The following is a 26,258-nucleotide window of genomic DNA, read 5'->3' as shown; positions in this document are numbered from 1 at the left end:
AATACTTCAAAAGTTCATATGGAACCAAAAAAGACCCCGAATAGCCACAGCAATCTTGAAAAAGAAGAACAAAGTTGGAGGGATCACAATACCAGATATCAGGTTATACTACAAAGCGACTGTAACCAAAACAGCCTGGTACTGGCACAAGAACAGGCATATAGACCAGTGGAACAGAACTGAAAACCCAGAAATGGACCCAAGGCAATACGCTCAATTAATATTTGACAAAGGTGGCAAGAGCATACAGTGGAGTAAAGACAGCCTCTTTAATAAATGGTGTTGGGAAAACTGGACAGCTACATGCAAAAAAATGAAACTAGACCATCAACTTACACCATACACAAAAATAAACTCGAAATGGATAAAAGACTTAAATGTGACCCGTGAATCCATAAAAATTCTAGAAGAAAATGTAGGCAACAAAATTTCGGACATCATACGGAGCAGAATTTTCACTGATACATCACCTAAGGCAACAGAAATAAAGGAGAAAATGAACACATGGGACTACATCAAACTAAAAAGCTTCTGCACAGCAAAAGAAACAATCATCAAAATGGAAAGGCAACCCACTGTATGGGAGAACATCATTGCCAATGATGTATCAGATAAGGGGTTAATTTCCAGTATATACAGAGTGCTCATACAACTCCACAAAAGGAAGACAAAGAACCCAATTAAAAAATGGGCAGAGGAGCTGAATAGACACCTCTCCAAACAGGACATACAAATGGCCAAGAGACATATGAAGAAATGCTCAACATCACTAATCATCAGAGAGATGCAAATTAAAACAACTATGAGGTATCACCTCACACCTGTCAGAATGGCCGCCATCAACAAATCATCAAACAACAAGTGTTGGCGAGGATGTGGAGAAAAGGGGACTCTAATACACTGCTGGTGGGAATGCAGACTGGTGCAGCCGCTATGGAAAACAATATGGTGCTACCTCAAAAAATTAAAAATTGAACTTCCATTCGACCCAGTGATCCCACTGCTGGGAATATGCCCTAAGAAGCCTGAAACACCAATCAGGAAGAATATATGTACCCCCATGTTCATAGCAGCACTATTTACAATAGCTAAGATCTGGAAACAGCCCAAGTGTCCACCAGTAGACGAATGGATCAAAAAGCTGTGGTACATATACACAATGGAATACTATGCAGCGGTAAGAAAGAAAGATCTCTTATCCTTTGAGACGACATGGAGGGACCTGGAAAGTATTATCCTAAGTGAAAGAAGCCAAGCAAAAAAAGACAAATACCACATGATCTCACTTATATACGGAATATAATGAACATAACAGTCTGAGGAATACAGTAGACCCAGACACATGGAAGTAGGGCACAGACTGACATCCCTCAGAAGAGGGGATGGGGGGTGGGGGGTGGGAAGAGATAAACCACAGAACTTATATGCATGTATGCATGACCAATGGACATGGACAACTAAGCCGGGGACAGGGTGGAGGGGGGGTGGGGTGGGGGGTGCCAATGGGGTAAAAAGGTAAAATATCTGTAACAAAAAATAAATAAATAAATAAATAAATAAAAAAAATAAAAAAAAAAAAAAAAAAAATAAAGAAAGAAAAACATTGTTGGTGAGAGTGAAGAAATAGAAAGCTTTGTGCACCATTGGTGGGAATGTAAAATGCACAGCCTCTGTGGAGAACAGTATGGAAGGTTGTCAAAAAATTAAAAATAAAATTACCACATGACCCAGCAATTCTACTGCTGGGTATATACCAAAAAGATTTGAAAACAGGGTCTCAAAGAAATATATGTTCCTAGCAGCATTATTCACAATAGCTAAAATGTATCCATCAACAGATAAATGAAAAAGAAAAATGTAGCATATTCATATAATGGAATATCATTCAGCATTAATAACAGAAATTCTGCAATATGCTATAACATGGATGAACCTTGAGGACATTATGCTAACTGCAACAAGCCAATCAAAATAAGACAAACATTCTATGATTCCACTTAATTGAAGTACTTAGTCAAGATCATAAAGACAGAAAGTCCATGGGCTGGGATAGGTGACAATGGGGAGTCACTCTTAAATAGGTATGGCATTTCGGTTTTACAAGATGAAGAGTTAAGGGATGGATGGTGGTGGCAGCTGCATGACAACGTGAATGTAGTTAATACCACTGAAATGTGCACTTAAAAATGGTTAAGATAGTGAATTTTATATGTATTTTAAGACAATTAAAAAATAAAAGATAAAATAAACACCTGCAAAACTCTAAAGGTCATAATATTATATAAAAATAGAAAACAATGAATGTTATCTATGTAATTAGATTTTATTATATATAATAACATTTTTATTCTCTTCTTTACCAAGATACTATTTTGCTGCAGTACAAATATTAGAACTATAAATCAGAACACAATAAAGTAGATGCAATTAAAATAGATATACAAGGAAATTTCTTCTGATTAAGGTAGCAAAAAATCCAATTGGGCAGACAGACATATACAATAAACTAACTCTATAATTGTTTCAATAATTTATAACAGAAGCACAGAAGAGGAAGCAACTACTTCTACTACAGAATAAATATGTGTATTGGTCCTTGAAGATTGAATAACAACCTGACTAGCAGATAAAAAGAGAAACTATGTTCCAAACATTGGAAACTATAAGAAAAAGACACATAGCACTAAAAATGTGTGGGGGTGACACCAAGGAATTTTTTGTAATAGCCAAATCAAGAATGGATGAATACATGTGAGACTAAAGAGAGAAGGCAGAATTTATATGCTTGAAGAGATAGATAATCCAAAAATGCCAGGATAAGGAACTAGAAATATTTTTTTCTGGAATTAATGAAGAACAAGAGTGATACAGACTTTTGCCTCCATCAGGGCAGAATTATCTTGTACTAGGATAATCCTCACACACAGAACAACAATAAATTCTGGACAAAATACCACAATAAAAAGATCTGAAGGTACAAGATGGATTATGGAGGGGAGAAGGGAAATGACCCAGAATGAATTTTCCCATGTGTATGGCTTTTAACCTACAATCTTTCTGACCTTAAAACCAGAGGACAGAGTTCTGGGCCATCACTCCCAAGAGACAGTAAGTACAGTGAAAATCTCCAAAGCAGAAGAGTAGAGGCCCAGATTCTGTCAGTAAAATTTGCCCAGATCCCTGGGTGCTCACTGAACCTTGCATCTATGGAGCATACACAAAGCACTCCACTTAAGATAGAAAACACTAAACTGAACAAATTGGAAGTCACAAAATAATCACTGGGATATAAAGTATAGCATAGGGATACAGTCAATAAATTGTCATAACTATATAGGGTGTCAAGTGGGTATTAGATTTATTGGGGGGAATCACTTCATAAATTATATAAATGTCTACCCACCATGCTATACATCTGAAACTAATATTAAATGCCAACTGTAATTGAAAATTTTTAATATTAAAACAGATACTGAAAAAAATAAAATAAATAAACAGATTTGAGATGCTACTTGGTAGTCACTATACTTTGGAGATTCAACCAAAAAAAAAAATTGCCTGTTAGGTCAAAATAACAGTACTTTTTATAGTAGTAGAAATGATCCACATCGCAACATTCACACTGTCCAGAAATTAATCCAAAATTATTCAACAAATAAAGAACCAGTAAAAAGTAACCCATTCTCAGAAGAGAAATCTATATCCCAGTTTCAAAATTATAGAGATCTTAGAGTTAGTATATAAGGATTTTGATGCAATCATAATTATGCTCAAAGAAGTAAGAGGAAATATACTTAGAATGAAGAGATAGGACATTTCAGCTAAATAGAAATTGTAATCCTATAACTCCTGAAATAAAAATTAATTATATGATCTTAACTGCAGATGATGGTAATACAGAAAGGAGCCAGTGACCTTTCAGATAAACATTGGAAGTTATGCAATCTTACAAATGGAGAGATATTTAAAAATATTAAAACAGTGAACAGAGCCTCAGAAACCTGTGTTAAAATATAAAAAACTCTAACAAACTTCCAGTCAAGATGGTTGCGTAAACGCGGTATCGTCCTCCCACAACCACATCAAAGTTACAACTAAACTACAGAACAACCATCATTCAAAACCACCTGAAATCAAGCTGAATGGAAGTCCTACAACTACGGAATTAAAGCAGCAGCCACATTGAGACTGGTAGGAGGGGCAGAGGTGGGACAGGCTGGTCCCACACCCACGTGAGGCAGATAAAAATCAGGAAGATACCTCAGTTGGGAAGGTCTTTCCTGAGCACTGAGGGGTCCCTGTCCCACACCAGGTACCCAGCTCAGGGTTCCAGTGCCAGGAAGAGAAGTCCCCATAACTTCTGGCTGGAAAAACCAGCAGGAACTGAGTCTCAGGGAAGCTGATGTGGCTGGAGCCCCAGGCAGCTCCTTAAAGGGCCCGCGCATGGACTCACTCCCTCTAAGCTTGGAGGGGAGGCAGCTCCAGGGGCACAAGAGACACACAGGGAAGAACTGAGCTGTTTGGCACTGGAGCGAGGGCTGGAGAGGGGGCTTTCTCTGGGACAGACGTGCTGTCAGAGGCCTTTGTTCCTTTTGTGAGCCCTTCCCTGGGGCAGCAGACAGTCACCATACCTGGGACTCCAGCAACCTGGCTCACACTGGTAGCCCCGCCCTGGTGATTCCCTGAGGCCCCGCCCCACCCAACTTTCAAGCCCACCCAAGTTGTAGCCAATTGCTTAACCATTGAATTGGCCTGTCTTGGATCCTGCTTCAGGTTTTTCCTAAATTCTTTCAAACGAGCAACATCTGGTCTCAGAGAGCCCTATACCTCTCGTTAAGTAATGCACAGAAACAAACACAGGGAGGCAGCCAAAGTGAAGAGACAAAGAAACAAGTCCCAAATGAAAGAACAGAACAAAACCCCAAGAAAAGAACTAAGCGAAATGGAGATAAGCAACCTAACACATGCTGAGTTCAAAATACTGCAGATAAGGATGCTCAATGAACTTAGTGAGAACCTCAGTGAACTTAGTGAGGGCCTCAAGAGCATAAAAAAGGACCAGTCAGAAATGATGGATGCACAGTCAGAAATGAAGGAGGCATTAACTGAAATAAAGAATAATTTACACAGATTCAATAGTAGAGTATGTAAATCCAAGAAGCAAACCATCGATTTGGAATATAAGGAAGCAAAAAACGCCAGTCAGAACAGCAAAAAGAAAAAAGAATCCAAAAAAATGAGGATAGTGTAAGGAGCTTCTGGGACAACTTCAAACGTGCCAACATTGGTATCTTGGGGGTGCCAGAAGGAGAAGAGCGAGAACAAGAAATTGAAAACCAGTTTGAAACAATAATGGCAGAAAATTTTCCTAACTTGGTGAAGGAAACAGACATACAAGTCCAGGAAGCACAGAGAGTCCCAAACAAGATGAACCCCAAGAGGCCCACACCAAGACACATCATCATCAAAATGCAAAAGGTTCAAGACAAAGAGAGAATCTTAAAAGCAGCAAGAGAAAGGCAGCTAGTTACCTACAAAGGAGTTCCCATAAGGCTGTCAGCTGATTTCTCAAAAGAAACTTTGCAGGCCTGAAGGGAGTGGCAAGAAATATTCAGAGTGATGAAAAGCAAGAACCTACAACCAAGATTACTCTATCCTGCAAAGCTGGCATTTAGAATCGATGGCCATATAAAGACTTTCCCAGACAAGAAAAAGGTAAAGGAGTTCATCACCACCAAACCATTATTATATGAAATGATGAAGGGTCTTTTTGAAGAAAAAGATAAAATATATGAACAAACAAAATGGCAATGAATACATATCTATCAACAATGGAATCTACAAACAAAATGAACAGGTAGAACAGAAACATTCTCATAGATACAGAGAACATTTTGTTGGTTGCCAGATGGGAGGGGGGTTGGGGGAATGGGTGAAAAACGTGAAGGGATTAAGAAGTACAGAGTCATTGCTAGACTGACAAACCTCAAAGGGAAAGTGGTTGGGGGGTGGGAAGAAATAAACCAAAGAACTTATATGCATAACCAATGGACACAGACAATAGTGTGGGGAAAGGCGGGAGGGGGGCGGGAGTGGCGAGGAGGGGGTCAGTGGGGGGAAAATGAGGAACATTTGTAATACATTCTACATTCAACAATAAAGATTAAAAAAAAAAAACTCTAACATGTGTGATTGGAATCCAGGAATCAGAGAAAAGAAAGAATGGTGCAGGGGGCAAAAATTGAAAGAAATAATGGCCAAAAATCTCTCGTATCGGGTGAAGAATATAAATGTATAATTTCAATGATTCGGCAAACTCCAAGCAATCTAAACCTAAGCACATCATGGTAAAAATTCTGAAAACCAAATATGAAGAGAAGAGTGTTAAAAGCAGCCAGAAAAAAAAGACAAGGTACTTACAGTGGTACAAGGATTCACATGGACACTCTCTTCTCATCAGAAATTATGGTGATCAGAAGACAGGAGAACACAACGAAAGTTCTAAAAAGAAAGGAATTAAAGCATAAAAAATATTAAATATATGAATAAATATAAATATTACTCTTAACTCTTAATTTCCAAGAAGGATAAATGACTACTATAACAACAATGATAGGAAGTAGGTAAATGAATCATTACAGTTACAAAATTCTTATGGTTTAGGTGAAGTCATACATATTAATATTAATTCTAAATAGACTGTAAAGTTAAGGGTGTGTTTTTGCAACCATAGAGAAAATAATTTAAGAGAAAAATAAGTTTAAAATAATGAAATGGAGTGTATTTAAAAATCCATTAGATGCTAGAAAAAATTTTTCAAGATATTAAGAACATGCTTTTTCTCAGGGAGGAATATGAATACCAATGGAATACTAGCAGGAAAAAATGAAGAATGTATAGTTTAGAGGAGCAACAAAACATAAGTATAATTTTCTTCCTTTTCAAAAATAACCAAATTCTAATTTCTTTTAACTGCAATGACACTGATGTTTCCCAAATTCAATCATATGTGTGAACACACATTTACAGGTATAACTAAATAGTATCTAAAGAAGCTTGGGTTCAGAAGTGATGTTTACTATGGGTATTGCCAACTGCAAGCGCACAGGAGCTTAATAGCACACATATAGGTCAGTCTGTCTGCAACCTTCTTCTAAGTATAGCCACCCCACCGCCCTGCAAAGAAAAAGGGAAAATATTCAAGAATAGATTGCAGTGAAAATAATCATCTTAGGTCATTTTAACAGCAGTTTTCTTCTTGTTTTCAAGTAATTTGCAAGTAACAGCAATAGTTTGATTAAATTTCCAGTTCTCAAAAGTAACGAATCGTCAAAGTTTTCTTTTCTTTTTGTTTAGCTCAAAGTGCCTTTTACTGATCCTTTTTGCACTTTTCCAAAGCCATGCCCATCAATAGACCCCTAAATCTTAGAATTTTAATCGGCAATAGTCTATCTGTGACCTAGGCTTTAGTGCCACTCAGTGTTCAAATGATAGAATTGCAGCAAATCAAACTACCAAATCTGTCCCAACAACCTAGAAATAGATCTTCTGGATTTAAAGACATCAGTTCAAAGTCTCTAATCCCTACCTGCTTTACTTTGCCTGATACGTATGAGCAAGATGAAAACCTCAGCATTTACTAGACACCTGTTGAAACTCGGATCAGGAGAAAGTGGTTAATGAGTGCCAGAGATCTTTTTTGTTTTCTTCCTGTTTGAAATATCTAGTACTGTGCCATGTCTCCAAATATAAATCATTTGCTCAGGGAGGGGAAAAAAAAAAGTGCAGCCATTCAGGAACAAAACCTAGTTAATAAATCCCACATTAACAGAAAATAAAAACAAAAATACTGATGCACATTTATAAACAAATACTGAAATCAAACCATCAATTATAGAGAACTAGGTTATATAATCTTAATCCTGTTAAATAATATAAGATAAAATAAGCAAGTAGGCATCTGCCTTTTCTCAGAACACATTCCATGCCAAGTTTGCAAAATTTTAACTGTGTGGGGGAACAACGAATGTGAAGGATGAATACTGGATGATTGTGTTACAAACGAGTAAACAGAAAAACAAGAGAGGCGATTTTTAAAATTTTTTATTTTTCAATTACAGTTCACATGCAATATTATTTTGTATTAGTTTTAAGTATGCAGCATAGTGATTCGAAAATCATATACTTTTAAAAGTGTTCTCCGGATATTTCCAGTACCCACCTGGCACCATACATAGCTATTATAATATCATTGACTATATTCCCTATGCTGTACTTTACCTCCTGGTGACTGTTCTGTAATTACCAATCTGAACTTGTTAATCCCTTCACCTTTTGCACCCATCCCCCAAAACTCCTCCCTTCTGGCAACCATCAGTCTGTTAAAAAGACAATAATTTTTTTTTTAATTTTATTGATTGATTAGAGAGAGAGGGAGAGAGATCAACTTGTTCCACCTATTCAGCATTCATTGGTTTATCCTTGTATGTGCCCCTGACTGGGAATGGAACCACAACCTTGGTGCATGGGGACCATGCTCCAACCATGAGCCACCCAGCCACGGCAAGAGAAGCAATTTCTTAAGTAGAATATACCTCAGAAAAAAAAAGTGAGTAATAGAAAAACTAATATGAATGTGGAGAAGTTAAAGAAAAGAAAGAAGACGAAGAAAAATTCACATGAAAACTATGAATAAAATAACGTCATTCAAGTTTTCTTGGGAAAAACATTACTGATAATTATTTAAGACCAAAATAATGATCCACATGTACTATTCATTAGAAATTTAAAAATGATAGAGGGATCAAAATTTCCTTTTTGAAATTTGTGCCTATGCTTTTTTTAAAATCTTAATGCAACAAAAGTAATTTTTTAAATTTCATTTTAACATTTTTCCCCTTAAAATTAAAATTGTAGAAAATTTAGAAAATTCAAAATACTGATTTATAGCCCGGCTGGTGTGGCTCAGTGGTTGAGTGTTGACCCATGCACCAAGAGGTCGCCAGTTTGATTCCCAGTCAGGGCACATGCCCAGGTTGTGGGCCAAATCCCCAGTGGGGGGCATGCAGGAGGTGGCCAATCGATGTTCTCTCTCATCGATGTTTCTGTCTCTCTCTTCCTCTCTCTCTAAAAATCAATAAAGAAAAAAAAAATTTTTTTAATACTGAATTATAGTCCCACTAACTAGAGATCATCACTATTAAATATTTTGGTATAAACTTTTCCAGTTTTTTATCAATACGAAAATGTACATGTTCTAAACATAATCCCAATGATTTAATAACATAATTTATTCTTTTAATATACAGTATATATATTAAAATGCCCTTTAAAATGTCTTTTTAAACAACTGACATTCCATTTTATAGATACACACTAATTTTTTTAACCAATCCCCCATTCTGGTTGACTCCAGTTTTTAGCTATTATAAACAAATATTGAGCTCATATCCCTGTAACTAAATCTCATACACACAGTTACTTTCTTTGGATAAAGAACTAAAAATTGAATTGCAATGTTAAAACCTCACAGAATTTTAAGAAATGTTTAAGATTTTGCCAATGAAAGTACTTATCAATTGTCTGCTTTTTATCTTGCTAATAATGAACATGAACATTTTTTTAATGTCAGTTTGATAGCTAATAATGTGTTCTATGTTCATTTGCATTTATATATTTGCATTTTTTTTATTTCTAGAAAGAGAAAAATTGTGTATGTTTACTGGCTATTGGATGTCTTTGTTCATAAATTGTCTTTTCGTGTCTAGCCATCTATTGGAATGGGGGGCAGTACAGTACAGTGGTTCAGAGCAGAAGCTCTGGAGTTAGCCCACCTGGGTGTAAAGCCTTATTTAATTCAAGCAGTAAGGGCCCTCCAAGCCTTACATTTTCAACTATAAAATAAAGATAATAACAGCACCTAACTCTCCACATGAAATGATGACCTGGCATACACTATGTGCTCTTTCATATTTTAAGAGCTCTTTTTTTTTTATCCTCACCCCAGGACATTCTTCCTCTTTTGTTCAGACAGAGTGGGAGGGAGAGAGAGAGAGAGGAAAAAACAAAAAAAACATTGATGTGAAAGGGACACATCGAGTGGATGCCTCCCACACGACCCCAAACAGGGCCAGGGATGAATCAACGGAGGAACGTGCCCTGGATCAGAATCGAACCCACGACTCATTGGTCTGACGCTCTAACCGCTGAGCCAAACCGGCCAGGGCTTAAGAGCTCTTCATAAGGCGTTCCACCCTTTGTTCACCATATGTGTTGCCCCATTGTTCCTAGCTGTCAGTTGCCTTTCAATCTTGTTTATAGTTGATTTTGGCAGACAGAAGGTTTAAAATTTTTGTAGTAAAATTTATCACTTTTTTCTTCAAGATATTTGCCTTTGGTATCATGCTTAGAAAGGCAGCAGATTTAGAGGAGTAAAGATAGTACAACTTTTTCAGGAAAGCAAAATAGAGCTGGCATGTGTATTGTGAATCAGATCAAAATCCAGCATTCTTCTTCTCAAGCACCTCCATGAAGCATGCACGATTTTTAAATAACTTCAGTCTGAAAAATAAATGCATAAAAATCCCATCAGCCACCACACGGAAAACTTCCAATGATCATGGCCTTTCTAGTTCCCTGATTTGGCCAAATATTGATCTTTGGCTTCAAAACAAGTACATAAATATACATAAATATAGATATATCATAGTAAATTAAATTAAGTTTCTCTTTTTAATCAATTTTCCAGATTATTGTGAAAAAAGTATAATGAAGTTAATTACTCCATAAATCAAAGAACTTCCTCAAATCACTTATCTCTGAGGGTATATAACCCCATCATCAGCAAATGTAACACACTTTCAAGTTTAAACAAGATAAATCACTAGTAAGGTAGCAAGGTTCTGCTCATTTGAACTAGGATTACATTTTCCATCCAGCAGAGAACAGTACACCCAAGCTGAAATATCAAACTATGAACTGGTTCTTAGACATGTGTAACACAATAGCATTATTTATCATAGTTTCATTAAGAAGATAGTATTAAGTAGATTAACAAGTCTGAATTAAAACTATAAGCAGACACTATTGGTGGGATTTCAGATAGTATGGCGGTTCCTCAAAAAATTCAAAGTGGCCCTGGCTGGCTTGAGCAGTTAGAGCATCAGCCCTTTAACTGAAGAGTCACAGGCTCAATTCCCAGACAAGAGCACGTACCTTGGTTTTGGGGTTTCATCCTGGCCCGGAGCTTTTCAGGAGGCAACCAATTGATGTATCTCTCTCACATCAATATCTCCCCCCACCCCACTTTATCTAAAAAAAAAAAAAAAAAAAAAAAAAAATCAATGTAAAAATGTCCTTAGGTTAGAATTGAAAAATAAAAATTAAAAGTGAAACTGCCTTATGACTCAGATTCCACTTCTGGGAATATATCCAAAGAAACCCAAGACACTTATTCGAAAGTATATATTCACCCTATGTTCACTGTGGCATTATTTACAATAGCCAAGCTATGGAAGCAACCCAAATGCCCATCAACAGACGAGTGGATAAAAAAGCAGTAGTATACATATACAATGGAACATTAGTCAACCATAAAAAAGAATTAAATCTTACCATTTGTATAGATGGAACTACAGGGTATTATGCTAAGTGAAATAAGTCAGTCAGAGAAAGATAAATACCATATGATTTCACATATATGTGGGATCTAAAGAACAATATAAACAAACAAACAGAACAGAAACAGACTCATAGATGCAGAGAACAGACTGATGGCTGCCAGAGAGGAGAGGGTTGGGGAACTGGGTGAAAAAGGAGATGGGATTGAGAAGTACAGATTGGTAGAAAATAGTCATGGGAGTGTAAAGTACAGCATAGAAAATATAGTCAATAATATTCTAATAACTAGTATAGTACCAGTTGGGTAATGGAAATACCAGGGGGAATACTTTGTAAAGTATATGAGTGTCTAATAATTATGCTGTATACCTGATATACCTGAAACTAATACAAAATAATATTAAATATAAACTGTAATTGAAAAAATGTTTAATATGTGCGCTGTAAAAAAAACTAAGCAGCAAAATAAAATTGAAATTTTATAGCAATTTTTTCAAATTTAGTTTAATACAAATTGTTTTAATATCTAAAATAGTTTAATATTTAGGGAATTTTTATGACTGACTACTATCCTATTGTGTGATGTGATTTTTTTTTTTTTTCAGAGTGGGGGCAAAAGTAGATTTGCAGTGGTGAATACACAAAACACAGAGTTTATTCTTGTATTACTATCTATAAATTATTGTATTATTTTTCATATGAACAACTCTAAATCTACTTGCCCCACGATAGATAGATAGATGCATGGATGGATGGATGGATGGATGGATGGATGGATGGATGGATAGATTGGATTGGATTAGATTAGATTAGATTAGATTAGATTAGATTAGATTAGATTAGACATCTTCTTTATTCATTCATCCATCAGTGGACATTTAGGTTGTTTCCATATCTTGACTATTGTAAAATAGTGCTGCAGTGAACATAAGGGTGCATATATCTTTTCAAATTAGTGTTTTTATATTCTTCAGATGAATACCCAGAAGTGAAATAGCTGGGTCATATGGTAGTTCTATTCTTAAATTTTTAGGAACCTTCATAATGTTTTCCACAGTAGCAGCAACAGTTTATGTTCCCACCAACAGTGTATGAGGGTTCCCTTTTCTCAACATCATCTCAAACACTTGTTATTTCTTGTCTTTTTGATAGTAGGCATTCTGCATTTTCCTGATATTCAGCGATAGAAAAGAAGGAAATCTTGCCATTTGCAACAACATGGATGGACTTTGAAGGTATTATGCTAAGTGAAATAAGTCAGACAAAGAAGGCAAATACCATATGATTTCACTTATATGTGGAATCTTAAAAATAAAAATGAGCAAACAAAACAAAAACAAACTTACAGATACCAGGAACAAATTGGTGGTTACCAGGAGAAGGGGGTTGGGAGGAGGGCAAAATGGGTGAAGGGAATCAATTGTGTGGTGATATATGGGGTAACTAGACTTAGAGTGGTGAACACTATGTGGTGTATACAAATATCAAAGTATTCTGTTGTACACCTGAAATACATGTAATTGTGCATACCAATTTTGCCACAAATAATAAATAAATAAAAAGAATTTTTATTTCTATAACAAATGAAAGTGCAGCTGAATATTATATTTTCATTTATAATTCATATAGAAGTTCAAACCAAAAAGTTACCACTGGCCATATAAAGGGCATGTTTTTAATCATTGCAAGAAAATGTATTCCAGTGAGACACTTCAAGAACATTACAGTAGCAATATATTATGCTATATTTTTTAAAGTATGTTAAAAATCTCAGTATTTCTATTATGCAGATATTTGGGGAAATGTTTCCTCTTTTATAACTATAAAATTGTAGTTAAAAAATAAGAATCATAGGAAAGGCTGATGGTTTTCCCAAGGTTACCGACAAGTAAACAATTGCATATCATGAGTTTTCTGCTACTCTATCCACGACAGTATGTAATTTCTGCCATAAACATCTTAAAATATGTAAGAAGTCATAAGAATTGCTAATACTACTTTTCAGCACTGTCATATTTTGTCCGCTGAGCCAAACATGCCAGATGCCTTTAAATAAAAGATTTAGACAGCATAAAAATAAAGTGTTATTGTATGTGGAATTTTTTTTAAGTATACCAATACATTGGGGATACCATAAGGTTTAAATATATGCTATTACAGAAGAGAGGGAAAGTCTGTAGACACTAATAGATATGCCTGAAGACAGGAGAGAAAGATGATTAAAAAGAAAACAATGAAAAATTAATGTAACACTCTGCATGATAAAGAATATTTTATCTACTTTAGCATAATGAGCTAGAATCATACATTCCCATTTCTTGGAGAAAATATAGATTTTTCATTTCCTAAAATTAATACAGCCCATCAGTGTATAATTCTACTAGATTCTATGGAAAACCACTTTTGATAAGTAGACTGCAATGACTGTGGGAGGTGAAGAGATTGTGTGGTGACTATTGGGATTAACTGGGTGCTACTATATTTAAACACATATATTCACACTCACAACTAGTGAAAATGCAACGGCCTGTGAGAACAGATTTGAAACAATAGCTTCATCCTGAGCTTCACTTGTGCATCTGTTACATTTAGACAGCTCTATCTAGTAATTCTAGATGTGTAAGCGAACATTTCTTTCCCCAGTTTCTAGCCACAGATGATCATATAGGAGAAGGTAGAAGGGAAAACAGAGATGAAGGCAGAATGGCAAATCTTAGATTCACACATGTGAAAGAACATTGAAGGATACATATGGACAGAAATAAACACATAACAAAAATCATTATTTTTAAGTGCTTCACTCAAATAGCTTCAATGTTACTCCCCACTGCCTGCAGAAAGTATGAAATTTCTTTAGTATAACAACGTATCAAAGCCCTCCACGCTATGACCCAACTATCACTCACCATTCACTGCCGTGAACCCCCTACGCTTCTCATCAGTGCTTGCCATTCTCCTAAACCCTTGCAATTTTACAATTCTGTGCCTTTACACAAGCCATTTCTTCTGCTTAGATCATCTTCAGGATTACCTACAGAACGTCCACTCATCCTTCAAGACTCAGTTCTCTTACCGTGATATGTTCTGATTATTTTCTTATTTGGGTGTCAGGCTCCCATATACTAGACTTTGACATCCTAATAGGCAAAATTATCTTATTTATTTTTTATCCTATCACCAACCACTCTACCAGGCATACAGTGTTAATTTATAGATGTTTGTTGAATGAAGAATGAAAGAATGCATGAATGAATGAATGAATGAATGAATGAATGAACGAACGAACAAACCAATATTCAAGCAGAACTCAAACGTTTTTTAGAACTCAGATTTTTTTTAGAAGTGGCAGAATCTGTTTTCCTTTCCTCTCCTCAAACACTCAAAAACTCTATAAATAAATCAAAATGGAACTCTCTCCCTTTCCCTACAACTACCCCATTCTTGTTCACAACTCCTGACCTTAGCAGCAAATAAAAGATCCTCTCTATTTTAAGACATTAAAATACACATTTTTCCAGGAAAATGGAGTGGAGGTACTTTTCTATATTCCTTACACTAGATACAACTGAAAATTCTAAACATTGTATATAATATAAATATAAGAAGACTGAAAGACAGTGAGAAGAAGGCAGACTGGCTAAGAACATCAAATGGTAAAAAGCAACATGGCTATTAGTTCCTTGGGTTTTCTTTCTGTCTCTTACATCGCAGACTTGCAACTGAAGAAGCCAGCAACCTGGGAACACCAACAGACATAAAATAGCCCAACAAAACCTTACTCTCTCTAACCAAAGGACCAAGAAAGGTCAGATTAGTTAAACAGAAAACTTTTAGAAAACAACTGTTATACCACCAGAAAAACTGTGGCTCTACTTTTACCCAAACCAGCAAAGGTTAAGTGGGAAGCCTAGACTTCCACCCTCAAAAGACAATAATGAGATGCCTCAACATCAAGTGGTGTCAAATAAGTCCAAATAGGAATCTGGGACTTTCATCCCTTCTGGCCAGTAACATGACCTCCCCCTCCCTTGCCATGTCACTGGAGACTATATGAAGAGCCATACCTTCCTCCCCAAACCAGCAAGCACCCTCCCCACCCCACTGGGAAGTGTCAAAGGAGGCACCCTTGCCACAATGTCAGAGGACACTTATGTGGGAAGCCGGAATCTCTATAGTACTCCCACCCAGCAGTAATAAGAAGCCGCTCCTGCTCTAGTGGCAACAAGCTAGACTTCTGCTCCACTTGATACAGTAGCATCTCCCTCCTCTTTCCACTGCCTGGGTGGTGTCAGAGAAAGTCAATCAAAAGGGAAGGTTTAAATAAAACTCAAAATCTCATAATATAATAGGACTTGGGGAACCACTTTAACTTGGGAAAAAGCATCTACAGAAAACCTATAGCCAGCTAGCATCTTTCTTATGGCAACTATCCCCCTAAGATAAGGGACAAGGCAAAGATGTCCACTGTGACCACTCTTGGTTCCACAAAGTACTGAAAATGCTAGCCTTGGCAATAAAACAAAAAGAGAAACAAAAGACATACAGATTAGAAAAGAAGAAATAAAATTGGCCCTATTTGCAAATAGCATGATTATCTACCTAAAAAATCCCAAAGATTTTACACACACACACACACAGAGCCAATCTCCTAGAACTAATAAGTGAATTCAGCAAGGTCATAGGATACAACATTAACATGCAAAAATCAACTGTATTTCTATATAATAGCAATGAATACATAAACACTAACATTTACCATGTAATACCATTTATAAATGCTCAAAAGGAAATACCTAAATGTAATTCTAACAAAACATGTTCATGATTTGCATGCTGAAAACTATACAAAACTGAAGAAAGAAAGAAAAAAATCATAAATAAATAAAGAGATATACCATGTTCATGAGTTGGTAGATAAAATATATTAAACATGTTAAATCTGTCCAACTTGGCACAGAGTTTTAATACAATTCCTATCAAAATCCCAACAATAGTAAAAAAACTAGAATAGCTGAAACAATTTTGAAAAAGAAAAATGAAGTGGGAAGAATCAGTCTGCTGGATTTCAAGATTTATTATATTGTTCTAGTAATCAAGACTCTGGCATTAGAGCGACAGACACATAGATCCGTGAAATAGAACAGAGAGCACAGAGAGAGACTGATACAAATATGACTGACTGTCTCTTCTCCAAATTGCTTTTGTACCTTTGTCAAAAGACAGTCAGTCATATTTGTATCAGTCTCTCTCTGTGCTCTCTGTTCTAGTAATCAAGACTCGGGCATTAGAGCGACAGACACATATGACTGACTGTCTTTTGACAAAGGTACAAAAGCAATTTGGAGAAGAGACAGTCTTGTAAACAAATAGTGCTGGAGCAATTGGACACTCACTGGCAATCATTTGAACTTCAACCAAGTTTCACACATTATACAAAAGTAACTCAAATTGGATCACAGACTTAAATATAAAATATAAAACAGGAAAACTTTTATAAAAATATGGAGAAAATCTTCAGGATCTAGGACTAGGCAGATTTCTAAGACAACACCAAAAGCACAATCTATAAAAGGACAAATTGACAAATTAAATTTCACCAAAATTTTAAAGTTTTGCTCTGTGAAAGACCTTATTAAAAGAATGAAAATACAAGCTATAGAATGCAAGAGAATATTTGCAAACCACATATCCAGCAAAGGTCTAGTGTCCAGAAAATATAAAGAATTTTCAAAAATCAACAGTTTTTTTTAACCAAATAGGAAATAGGTAAAAGGTAATGAATAAACATTTCACCAAAGAGGATACACAGATGGCATATCAGCACATGAAATGATGTGCAACATCATTAGTCATTAGTAAAATGCACACCTATCAGAATGGCTATAATAAAAAATAATGACAATACCATATACTGGTGAAGATGCAGAAAAACCAGATCACTCATATACTGCTGGTAGGAATGTAAAATTATACAGCCACTCGAAAAACAATCTGGCAATTTCCAAACAAAAGACAAACCAAAAAAAAAAAAAAAACTGAGCATGCAACTGACATAGGACATATCAATTGCACTCTTGGGCATTTATCTCAAATACAGGGTAATACAAAGACCTGAACACAAATGTTTATAGCAGCTTTACTCATAATAGCCAAAAACTAGAAGTAATCCTGATGTCCTACCATGGGTGAATGGTTAAACAAACTGTGATACATCCATACCGTAGAATACTATTCAGCAATAAAAAGAAATGAGTTTGGGTATGAGGTGGTTGCGGGGCTGGAGAAGGATGTAGAGATGCAGAAGGGCACTGGCCTCCTGCCTTTCCAGGGCATGGACAAGGCAAGCTCAGTGGCATGCAACTTCTTCACAAAAGAGCCCTGTGAGAAAGGCCTGGACGATGGGGTGAGGAGGGAACCAAGCTCACTGATCACTGAAGGCTTTGTGAAGCCAGGACAAGGACAAGTGACGCCTCCGTGGGTCCTGTGTCCTCAGCTCTGCCCCATCTCCAGGGCAATGTTTCACAGTAACATCCTCTTGCAAAGAAATATAACCGTTTTTGTGGAAGCCCAAAAAAGAAAAAGAAAAAAAAACAGGAATGAGTTTTGATACAAGCAATGACCTGGATAAATCTCCAGAGCATTATGTGGGAAAGGTCAATTCCAAAATGTTACAGACTATATGATTCCATATATCTAACATTCTTGAAATGATAAAATTATTGCAATAGATAACATATTAGGGTTATCAGGGCTTAGGAGTAGAAGCAGAGGGAACCTGAATGTGGGTATAAAAGTGCAATCGAAGGGAGCCTTGTAATAATGGAAATGTACTGTATCGTGACTATATCAATGTCAATATCCTGACTGCGGTATCCTATAGTTTTGCTAAATGTTTTCATTGAGTAAAGGGTTCATGGGAATCTCTTTGTATTTTTTACAACTGTCTGATTATATCTAAATTAAAAGGTTTTTTTAAAAAAAATAATTTGCTTTAAGAACTAAAAGAAGGAGATACAATTGATTATCTCATTAGTCAATAAAATGCATATGTTGCAGAGCTGTATTAAATCAAAGAATAAATGAGTAGGAAATTCCTTGGCCTGTGCTTCATCTTGTGGACAGCCTTGTCTTGACTTTCTAGTAATTAAAATCAAACTCGGCATCTTTGTTTTGTGACCTGATGAGCTAAAAGCCTAGTAGAAGGAACCTTAGTCAGAAGGAACTTTAGAGATCATCCAATCCTACTCTTTCATTTTGTAAAAGAAATTGAGGATAAAAAAGATTAAATATGAGGTTAAGGTTAAATGCAAAGTTAATTGTGGATCTGAGCTTCCATTCAGCAAATACAACATTCTTTTCATCATAGTACTTTGATTTATCATCCCCAGGAGTGAAGACAGCCTCCTTGAGAGGTCTTTATAGAGAATAATTTAAAGTTTTCTGTGCATCACATGAAACTGAACTCTAACTGCAGTCTCTGGAATAGAATGGCCTTTTTTATATAGAATGGCTGATCCCCAAACCCATACTTCGAAACTGTCAATAGCAAAAAGACCATCAGTAACCTAGAAGCTCATCATCCCTCCTGGACAATCACAAAAGAGAGCCCCACAAGTAAGGGGTCCCCTTGACCCTTAGAGACCAGGTAGAAATTCCATTTGCCTTTTCCCTTTAGCTATATTCCAACATTCTGGCAACTACAGACATTAAATATTTAATGAGTACTTATTAAATACCTGGCACTGTGCTAGATGCTAGAGACAGCAACTAAGATACACAATACCGAGCCTCATGGAGTTTGCCATCTGTGAGAAACAAACAATTACAGGCAATTCCAGTAGAGTATGTCAAGGGTTAAGAGTACTTCCATATACTCTGAGCGCCCAGGAGGGGCGCCACCTCCTCCTATGCAGGGAGAGAGGGGGTGGAGGAGTAAGAGTTCAAAATCACCAGAGAGTGGAGAATTCTGTTAAGTGTTTACTCAATTTACTCAACTGAGAAAGTATCTAAACAAAACAATTGTTTTGGATGACACATGGTTTACTTTAAGACTTTGGTAAAAGCTTCTATAAACCTCATAATCACATCCAAATTTATCACCTTTTTACGTAATTGATTTACTTTAAAAACACTTTTCACTATACTTGTAAAAGACTAAGGTATCACCTCACCCCTCCCACTCCCTAAATCAGTTCTGTTAAAATAAAATTTTTAAATGTATTTGTTTCGGTACTTAAAAAATCAATGTGTAAGTAGAACAACATGGTTTACCTTTTCTCTATGGCTATTGTGCTCTTCTGTCACACCCGCTAATCAGATGTTTTCCACTCATGTCTCCACTCTATATGAAGCTGCCAGAAGACAATATTCTAAATTGCTTTCCAATCACAGCACCTCAAGAGACTTAAAAACACAGTAACCTCAAGTAAGATAATATGCTTCCATTTTGCAGGAAAATAAAACACAAATTATTGTCCTAAAACCTTCCATAACTGTAAAAAAAAAAAAAATCCATAAATGCAATAAAATTGAGAGAAAACTTAACCTAGACCTTAAAGAAATAAACTCTTGATCTAGGAGTAAACATTTTAAAACCTCACTATAAATTTAACTTCTTATATGCCTTTGTACCAAATCAAAGGGTTTAATTAAGGACATGGTAATCTTTTGTCTGGGGTTTTTTATTTTGTTTTGTTTTGCTTTTGCAGTCTCATGGGTATAAGTATAAATTACTTGTCTAGCTTAAAATACTTACTCGTATTTCAAGACAATAGATACCTGCTTAGAAGAAAGCAAGCATTTTGAACAATGCTCCTAACAATAGCTTCACTGCATTGTTATATATTCTTCCGGTAAATTAAAATCAACAGCAAAAATGCCCCATTTATTTCAGTGGGACTAAAGAAAACTTAAAAATTTATGTAGTACAAACAATATGTGTGAGCCACCTGTTTGCTTTTCAACTAAATGGATTGGTATGGAATGACAGCTGCTACAAAACCAACAACACTTCAAATACTATATATCACTTTGCCAAGAAGACAAAATTTTGGTATCATTTACTTTATTACCATGGGACGTGTTAATGGAGATTCCTACAGAAGAGCACTGTAATGACTATTTCTAGCCACTAAGTGTCACTGTTCAGTAAAAAATTTTAAGCTGCACTGACAGGGGCAAGGTGACTAGAATCTTTTGAATGAGGTCAACCAGAAAAAAAAGGAAAAAAATATTAAGTTATATTAACACTCAAAGCAAAGTACAGGCACTACACCCGTGTAGGCTGCATAAGAGGAATTCCTAGAGATAGAGGTGTTGCTCTCAGTGGAATGCCAACTGATCAAATGAGACATTTTGCAAGCTTAAATAAGGTTTGAGCTGCACTAAGCCTTGTAATCTGTTTTTACCAATATAAATGCCAAAACTGAATTGCCACTATAAAGTCTGCCAAGTTTCTTTGTATTGTATGTCAGTATGCTGTTTTCCTTGATAGTGCCATCAATAAACATGTCTGGGATCAACTGCTTGTGATCAGATATGCTACTTTCATTGTTTCAAGTCTAGCTGGTACTGTAGGAAAAGCCAATTCCAGAGAGGTTCCATTCAGGCTTGAGCATCTGAGGGAAGAGGCAGGCAGACTTCCCTTTACCCCACATACAAGAATTTAGATTAATGACAGAATTCCCTCAATGCTCACAAGTTATAGACCTTATTTCTTAGAGTGCATAAATTTTAGACAACAGCATAATGCTCTGCCCCTTATAGGTATTTTTTTATTGATTTTGAGAGAGAGAGAGAGATTGATTTGTAGTTCCACTTATTTATGCATTTATTGGTTGATTCTTATATGTGCCCTGACCAGGAATCGAACCCACAACCTTGGTACATTGGGACGATGCTCTAACCCACTGAGCTACCGTAACCATTACAGATATTTTTTAAAATAATTCAACAGACATATACTCAGAGTATAAAATAACAAGTTTTTCAACCATACCACTCATCTTATGTAAAAGTTTTGCTATATCAAAATAGCAATATTATTGTTCTGGTTATGCTGCCATACCATTAGAGGATTAAAATACATGTTGTTGCTGGAGTTTTACTGCAATTAAAAGATCCCTTCAAAGGCCTTCCCTCAAAATAATGAATCTATTCCATTTTGAAATAACAGTTTTTCTCACTTCTACTAGTCCCATCAAAGTGGGTATGTTTGGGGGGGTTGTTTGTGAGGTTTGGTTTGGTTTCTGTTTTTTGTTCAATCTTGAGTATTTCATCATGAAGCTGGGTAATCTTTTATACTTACAAGTTAGGAAAATTAATGATGGTAAAAAAATTAGCACAAAAGGCCCTGGCCGGTTTGGTTCAGCCGTTAGAGCGTCGGCCTGCGGTCCAGAAAGACCCGGGTTCAGTTCCCGCTAAGGGCATGTACCTCAGTTGCAGTTTGTCCCTGGCCCTGGTTGGTCGTGCGGGTGGCAACCACTCGATGTGTCCCTTTCATGTTGATGTTTCTCTCTCTCTCTCTCCCTCTGACTCTATCTGAACAAAATATGGAAAAAATGTCCTCGAGTTAGGATTAAAAAAAAAAATTAGCACAAAAAATAAGTACTTCCAAAGTACAGAGCTGAGAAATTAGACATGTATAATTTTTTTAAATCCTATTTCTTTAAAAGTACACATTAATATATGAACAGAATTTCCTTCGGCCTGAACGTGGAGCGAGGGCTCGTGCAGATGGACTGGTGTGAGGGAAGGTGGAGGCGGTGTGTCCGGAGACGGTGAGCAGAGCACCAGGGCAGAGTAAGGGTTTCCCCTGAAGAAGCGCAGGTGACAGGGACTGAAAGAACTTCTGGAATCTGTGCTACAGGCGAAGACGGAGTAGGTTCTGGTGACAAACAACTCACAGGCAGGAATCAAGAGGAGAAGTGGTGTCTATGGAACACGTTCCACGAGGCAGCTCCGGAACTCAGAACTCCGACCCCAGCAGGGTACCAACATTGCAGGCTTCCATATTTCTCCAAGCACTGCCTTCGGCTCTCCTAGCTGAAGTCTCCCTGTCTTATCCATTGCGAACATCTCAGAACAATCACACAACTTTCTGGATCATTTTTCGATATAAAACATGAATGCTATGAACCTGATAGGCAATGAAACTTCCAACATTGAGCTCTCTTCATCCTTTCCCTGTAGTACTGTCTGAGCCTGAGGACTCAGAGTGGGAAAGAAAATGGTCTGATCTTTCCTTTTTCCTCCGGCCCCATTTCTGACCCTTTCTCCAGGTCTGCTGTGGCAAGGGGGAAAGAGATGGAAAGAGACAGTGGTTCATCTGACCCCTTGTTATCCTTTCTCGCCCAAAGCTGGATACGAACGAGCTCTGTGTGGCGGGTATCCAAATGCTAGCGCTTTCATTAAGCCAATGTGGTTTCCACGAGGCAGAAAGTCTGTGTCCAGCTTGTCCTCTGCCAATGTCACTTCGGTTTGCACCCCTAAAGGACCCTTCCCTTCACATCTTTCTGCCAGGATATCCTTGCCTGGTAGCCAGCTCTCTTGAGTAGGCTCCTGTCAAGATTGCTAAGGCCCAGCTACCTTCACATCTGACTGGTCGGAAACTCGGGCATCCTTTATGGGCCGAGCCTGGGCGTCTGGGCTGCTCCCCGCTGCCCCTCACCGGACCTCTCCAGCTCTCTACTCTCCTGTTCAGATTGGCACTGGACGGATCAGCCAAGCTACAGCATAAGCAAACATCAAAGCAGAGCCCAAAAATGTTTACGAGTAAATCCCCCTCACTTAGTTTAGGGTGTTGAGGACCTCCTCTGTCTCCTGGATGAGAAAGAGGAAAACCACCGCCCTCTCCCACAGGCCGATGACTCGGTACCAGTACTTCTCCTTTCTCCCACCCTCGTCTCTGGTCTTCTGCCTAAGCAGCCGGCAGGGAGGAGAGGGGACAGTGATAAGGTTGGTGCTGAGGCCACGATTAGGAGCCGCAGAGCCTGTTACCTCATGTGCCAGAAGGAGGGGCAAGGTCTGTCCCTAATTGTTTCATACTGTCTGATGTGCTTGATGCTTTCTTGTCCCCAACTGTGAGTCCTCATCAACAGAAGTCTAACTTAACATTTGGTTACAACAAAAATATGGTATAAGAAGTCTCTGAAGTGAGAAACAGATTTCAAAGAAGCAAAATACTTCTTAAGCTCAGAAAATGTTTCCTGCAGTTGCAAACCAATCCCTGAAAGACAGGAATGAAACAGAACTGCAGCCTACGTCCTCGTTCTGATGTCAGAAAGGCGCCCTCCTGCTCATGCTCAGTAGAAAGAGAGTCATTTCTCAATAAGCCCAAATGCCACATATTCCCATTCTTAGGGCTCAGGTCTGGGTTCACACACACAGCCCTTCCCATCATAAAAACTGGTCCCAAAAGAGTTGGAATCGGTTGGAGAATCCACTGCCTCGAAGATTCGGTGTCCACCACCACCTCCACCGTCTACCCACACGCCCACTCCTGTCCCCCTCTGTCCACCTGTCCCAGTTCCCTCTCTGACCTACCTTAGTCAGAGGCTCCTTACTCACCTCCAAAAGATCTTCCTAACTTCAAACCCCAGGGAATAATATTGGGAATTCCTTTCTCCTCTCCTTGAAGCACTACCAACGGTCTCCAGGTGCCTAACACACATGATCCGAGTGCAGCACAGTCTTATTAAATAAAATGGTCTTTATTTGATCACCCCCCACCCCCAAATTCAAAAATAGCTAATTTTAAAAATAGCACTTTTTGGTTATGCTCTGTATTGTTTTATCTTACTATATAACCATAAGGTCTTTTTCTAGTCAAAATGAAAAATTTGTGTAAATTTCCCTAGTGCTCTTTAGAAGAAGGAGTAAGTCCCTATAAACTATATCTGTGAATTTACCCCAACAGTAACAATTTCATACAAAAGAATACTTGTCGCCATAACCAATTATAATTTTATGATGTGCCCCATAAGCCATGTAAGAGACCACAGAACTAAGGTAAATTTTAAAACCCCCACCCCTGATTCCAATTAAAGGAAAGACAGGAAAGCCGTATTTATGTAGAGCTCCTCAACTAGAAATTGCTACAGAAAAGCAAGTATTGCTGTAAAGCTTAATAGTATGCGCTTCCAATGAAATTGTGGTAATGGGGTCAGCTTTTGTTTTCCAGGGTTGAGTAGAATAGAATTTGAGAAATGTGGACATTTACAGGAAGAAAAATCTTAGAAACATTGTCTCCAATAAAATGGGGAAAAGAAACAAAATTCCATTTTTAATAAGCACTGCAGTGCTGTTTAGCTAGCATCCTGAGTCCAGTTCAGCTTCTCTATGACATTACCACAGACTAATAGCACACATCGTTAGATACTAACTTTAACAGCACAGCCCCGCGGAGCATACGTGCTGTCTGCATGGGAGGTCTGAGGGCTAACGCTGGAGCATGCAGCAAAAAAAATGTACAAACAGCCGTGCACTTCTGAAAGATTTTACTGAATATTAACATCCATTAAAACCTTTCTTTGTGCTGCACACAACACATAACCTTTATCTGTCTCTCTCCACCCTTACTCTGCGGTATCTGCATTTTAAACAATTGAGATAACTAAATAATCCTCAGGTTACTCACTTAAAAATAAGCTTCAGTAAGATGAATTCTAAGCAGTTATGAGCTAGTCCGGCTTTCCACAAGAACCTGGAGATCAGAGCTGTAGGATGGTCTTCTGGAGTAAAGATGCAAAGTCACTGTCAAAGACAAATGGAAGTCAGCCCTGGCCGGTTTGGCTCAGCAGTTAGAGCATCGGAGAGACCCGGGTTCGGTTCCCGCTAAGGGCATGTACTTGGGTTGCAGTTTGTCCCCGGCCCTGGTTGGTCGTGCGGGTGGCAGCCACTCGATGTGTTCCTTTCATGTCGATGTTTCTCTCTCTCACTCTCTCTCCCTCCCACTCTATCTGTGCAAAAAATGGAAAAATATCCTCGGGTGAGGATAAAAAACAAAACAAAACAAAGACAAATGGAAGTCAGGCCTGAAAAACTTGGCTGCTATTTGATTAATTATATGCTGATGCTTTATTAAATATGTCAATCAAAAGGGAACCATCCAATCAAATACATATAAATAAAGAATTCTCAGGAATTACACTTTGGCACCACTGATTCAAGTGCTTATACGTGGAAGACTCTGTTTGGGCCAAAACAAAACCTACTGAAAAGACCATCAAATTAATCTAACTCTGTCCTAATTAATGCTCAAAAAAGAATATAACTTGCTCGGCCGGTATGGCTCAGTGGATTGAGCATCGTCCCAAGGATGGTTCAATTCCTGGTCAGGGGACGTGCCCAAATTGTGGGCTTGTTCCCCAGTAGGGGGCGAGCAGGAGGCAGCCGATTGATGTTTCTATCTCTCTCCCTTCCTCTCTCTCTAAAAAGTCAGTAACAATTTTTTTAAAAAAGAAAGAATATAACTTTACTTCCTATGTAGGTATGTCTACAAGGAAAAGATAGGCAAGTCAAATAGATTTGAGTGTTCTAGTTCTAATGACAGTTTTATTTCTTATTATAAATCAATAATTTGACATTCGTATTAATATTTGGCTTCACAAGTAACTTTACTACAAGTTAATCATGAGCTA

General features: G+C 37.4%; 1 long non-coding RNA gene across 1 annotated transcript in view; it reads right to left on the bottom strand.

Annotated features, from left to right (window-relative positions):
* LOC118625128 overlaps positions 1–25,337 on the bottom strand; it is a 31,014-nt gene extending 5,677 nt beyond the window's left edge. The window contains exons 1-2 of the long non-coding RNA XR_004958632.1: positions 25,256–25,337; positions 6,421–6,501 (exon numbers count right to left, since the gene is read on the bottom strand). This is a non-coding gene — a long non-coding RNA (uncharacterized LOC118625128). The remainder of the gene's footprint in view (positions 1–6,420; positions 6,502–25,255) is intronic.
* Between the last annotated feature and the right edge of the window lie 921 nt (positions 25,338–26,258).

The sequence above is a fragment of the Molossus molossus genome, unplaced genomic scaffold (genome assembly GCF_014108415.1).
Source record: "Molossus molossus isolate mMolMol1 unplaced genomic scaffold, mMolMol1.p scaffold_m16_p_11, whole genome shotgun sequence".
Taxonomy (NCBI): domain Eukaryota; kingdom Metazoa; phylum Chordata; class Mammalia; order Chiroptera; family Molossidae; genus Molossus; species Molossus molossus.
Note: the sequence above shows the minus strand (reverse complement) of the source record. Positions and strands in the feature narration are given on the sequence as shown.